The sequence below is a fragment of the Panthera uncia genome, assembly GCF_023721935.1.
Source record: "Panthera uncia isolate 11264 chromosome B2 unlocalized genomic scaffold, Puncia_PCG_1.0 HiC_scaffold_24, whole genome shotgun sequence".
Taxonomy (NCBI): Eukaryota; Metazoa; Chordata; class Mammalia; order Carnivora; family Felidae; genus Panthera; species Panthera uncia.
This window is the reverse complement of record NW_026057580.1, coordinates 55148642-55153043: the sequence shown is the minus strand read 5'-3', so window position 1 is coordinate 55153043 and position 4402 is coordinate 55148642.

The following is a 4402-nucleotide window of genomic DNA, read 5'->3' as shown; positions in this document are numbered from 1 at the left end:
TTTATGGAAATGTCAGAACAATTTCCTGATGAGTAGCTGGGCTTTGACAAAAAAGGACTTTCCTCACATTGCAGAATCCAAAAGTGTGAATGATTTGGAGCCTTGATATGGAGGCTATCTTTTATCTAATAAATTTATTCCATGAAAATACACAAAACAAATACCTACCAAAATAATACTTTCAATAATAGCATCATTTGATATAAAATTTCCGACTCTGATCTCAAAACTCTAATATACTGAGAAAAAAATGTGTATGCTCTAAAAAAAAATAAATCATTTAAATTATTCTGTTAATATTATGTCATGATAATTATTAGAATTTATAGTAAAAACATAATATATAAACTAGTGTATTCATACTTAGGTGGCATATAGAATATTTGTTAATATCTTTTGCTTAAAATAATTTCATTATTTTAACTTAGCAGACTGATCAATTTCTCTATTCTCAAACACATGTATTTAATATCTGAAAACAGGTGAAAGAATATTCATGGATATTCAGTTTCCATACCAGGAATGAAATCTAACTATTTTTTCATTATACTCAAAGGACTGCATGCTAATAAACTTATTGAAGAAATAAATCTTCAGATGCAAATGACTTCAATTTGCTGAACATACTGAATTTGCTAATATTTTACAGTATAGAATCTTGATGAAATTTAGCCAAAGTTTTCCATTTTCACTGGTCTTCTTTCTCATAGTAAAAAAAAAAGATCATTAAAGTTATGTTTCAGATTCTGTAAATCTTAACTGCTCCCTCAAATAGAGCTCCAATAAACCTACTCAGATTAATCTCCTGTTGTTATTTGACGAATAACAATGTGTATTTTTTATTTCTCTATGATTAATAGAATATTAGCAAACATCATCAATCTTACACTTTCTAGTATTTATAAGATAAAGCCACAGCGAAATATTATGGCCTTTAAAAATCAATTTGTCTCTTGTTCTGGGTGTAGTTACTTTATGCAATTAAATCATAGAAAATTTATTATTAAAGGACAGTCGATTTGTCAGTTATTTTCGGTCTGGTCTGTACACTGTTGTTTTGTATTTTTATGTAATGGTGGTAACTCATTTCTGTTTTCTCTTTCTTATTATAAAAATCTTATTGTGGTTAAGAATCCTACTGTATACAACCTTCATGTATTTGATATGTCTGTTATTTCTTCCCAGCAGAAGACATTTTCACTAAAATTTAAATGCTGACTGACCCTCCTTTCCTCCTTCCCTCTTTCCTTTAAGTAGACTTCACATCCAACATGGGGTTTGAACTGATGACCCAGATATCAAAAGTCAGATGCTCTACTGACTGAACCAGCCAGGTGCCCCAAGGCTGATTTTTCTTAAAGTTAGGCTCTGTTAAGAAGAAACACATATTTAGGCATTGGATACTGCTATTTCTTTCTTTCTTTCACAATATAATATGCTTTTAAATAAGATCAAGCTTCAGAATACTTCATGTTTCCCAGAATAGATATGTTGTTCCCAGCTGTTAAGGATGCAACGTTATTATATAAGTATTTGTTGTTATTGTGTACATTTAAGTGGATATTCATATTTAACTTCAATATTGCCCTTCCTAAAGTAGGAGGAAAATGGGTCTACTGTGATTGATAGGATTATGATTTGGAAATGCACAGAAGAAATGAAAGCAAGTGTTTAGCTTGTGAGAGACGTGTAATAGATTAATTGAAGAAAGGTATCAAGATATGGACAAAAACAAATTTGTATTTTTTAAGTGGTTTAGTTCTTTGCTGGAGCACAATATAGGCAGAAAGTTTAGTGTTTTGTATTAGCTTGAGATTGTTTGAACTTTTGGGAGTCTTAGGAAAGAGTAAGCTCAGTAGATATAAAGCGCTGGGTAAAAAAATGTATGCTGAAAAAGAGAAGTAACACATAAAGTACTATAATAACATTCACCATTTACTGAGTATCTTCTCTGTGCCAGGCACTGCGGGGCATTCTGCATGCTATCTCTAATCTTCTTAACACCTTGAAATGACAATTAGCTCCATTTTACAGATGAGGAGAATAAATTTAAAGACGCTAAATAACTGACTATGTGATCGAGTTGATGAGCTTTAGTAGTTAGGTCTAACTGACTCTAAAAATTTGTTCCTTTGGTAACAGTAAGCTGGAGAATTACAAACACCTGCCGAGGCTGAAGACAACGGCGGCAGCACGTGTCTATTCACTCAGTATCCTGCCTGCACCTCCTGGGATCACTGAAACAATATTAACTTATAACATTCCTCCATTAGTTTCATATTTATTTGTTAAATCATGAGTCTCAATTTTAGGTTTACAATATAATGGAAATCGAATGCTACCAATTCACTTTCTTTATTACCTGCTGAATTACATTGTATGGAAATAGATAATAATGCCTCCAGATCCCGTAAGTCGTAAGAACATTCCTTTGATTACCAACTGTAGCAGACTAAAAATGCCCCCACAAAAAACTTTCTTCCCTCAATAAGAGAATCCTGACATTTTAGCTGGAGAGACAGTCACACAGAACTTACTCCCCTACAACTGTTAGAGCCATTTCCAGCCAATGGCAAGTGGCAAAACATAATGAGTTCAATTTCGATATTTTGCTCATTCAAGAAGGGGACTGGCCCTATTCAATTTCTGTTTCTCACTACATGGAATGAAATTACAGTGAGCCATCTCAGATCACGTAGACCTAGGCAACATTTTAGCAATGTTAGTACATCAGTATCTTGCCCTGTGGAAAATGGAGTTGGTATTAAACAAAAGACAGGTATTGGGTATTTTGAATAAACTCAAAAGTATGCAGAGCTAGTGGTTGACCACGAACATGAATTTGTGAAAGGATGGAAATATCCAGAACAAAGTGTGTAAAGAAATTATGAGGTGAAAGTGTTGGGTAGACACAATTATCATACAGAATATTTGGTAGATTTAGAAGGAAATAGGAACCAAATGTAAATACCAATGGAAGTGATATAAAATTATTAATACCAGCAATGTGGAGGAACAAAAAATTATTTGGCTAAGAATATAAGCATTTCTTAGAAGTAGGGGCTTTTACTAAAGACTGGATGTGCAACAATTTCAAAATATCAAGGAAGAACTGAAAACATAACCATTCCATCTACTAATATCCTCAAATATATACTGTTGAAAATAAACTACCTCCTCCCCCGCCCCCATGAGGAAGAAAGTAAAATTGCAATATCAAGCCAGGAGAATTTGAGGATATGATTTAAGAGCAAAAGATGAGAAGGAGGGGAAGGATATGAGTGAAGAGTGGAATGTTAGAATAATGGAAATTTGCTCTGACGGGCTAAAAGAAAATGGTAATTGCTCTTAGAAAAAGATAATGTTAAAGATCAGGATGAGAATTTATGAAACCAAGGATTGTTATTTGAAGATGTGCACCAGAATCTGAAGATTAAGAACATCAACAATTTTCCCCTTACTCCTGTGGACTGAAGTGTGCCTCCCAAATTCATATATTGAAGCCCTAACCTCTAATGTAATGGTGTTTGGAAATGGAGTCTTTGAGAGATAATTCAGTTTAGATGAGGTCTTGAAGACGGGGTCTTCATGATGGCATTATTCCCCTCGTAAGAAGAGACTCCAGAGAGTTTACTTTTTTCCCCACCATGTGAGGATGCAGCAAGAAGGTGGCCATCTGCAAGCCTGGAAGAGAGCTCTGTGAGACTAGCCAGGGCCTTGTGATCCAGAACTTGGAGAAATAAATTTCTCTCATTTGAACTAGTCAGCCTATGACATTTTATTTCAGAAGCCCCAGCTGACCAAGGCATTTATTGTATAACTTTTCTATGCTATGTAACAAACGGCCACAAATTCAGCAGTGTAAAAACAATATGAATTTTTAATTTTCATATTTAATATGAAGTTTCAATTGATCTAACATTTGTGTGGATTAATTGAGTCCTCTGCTCAGGGTCCTACCTAGCCGAAATTAAAATATTGATCAAGCCTGTAATCTTATCTGAGCCTTGGGGTACTTTTCCAAGGTCATCTAGGTTGTTGGTGCAATTCAATTCTGTACTTTCAGGTGTAAGACTGAGGTTCCCATTTTGTTGCTGGATCTTAACCAGGGACCACTTTCAGCAGCTACAGACTACCCTCAGGAGTTAGCCATGTGGCCTCTCCCAGCAAACAGATTACTTCTTCAAAGTCAACAGGAATCTCTCTCCAGCCAGATACAACAAAATTGTATATAATACAATATAACCACAGGAATAACTATCATCTTAACTTGGCCTTATAATGTAACCTAATCAGGGAAATGACTGTGCCGTCTAGTTCACAAGTCCCACCCATACTCAGACAGAGGGATTATAGGGAGCATGTACACTGGGAAGTTGGGATTTTTAGAGTGGTTTTAGAA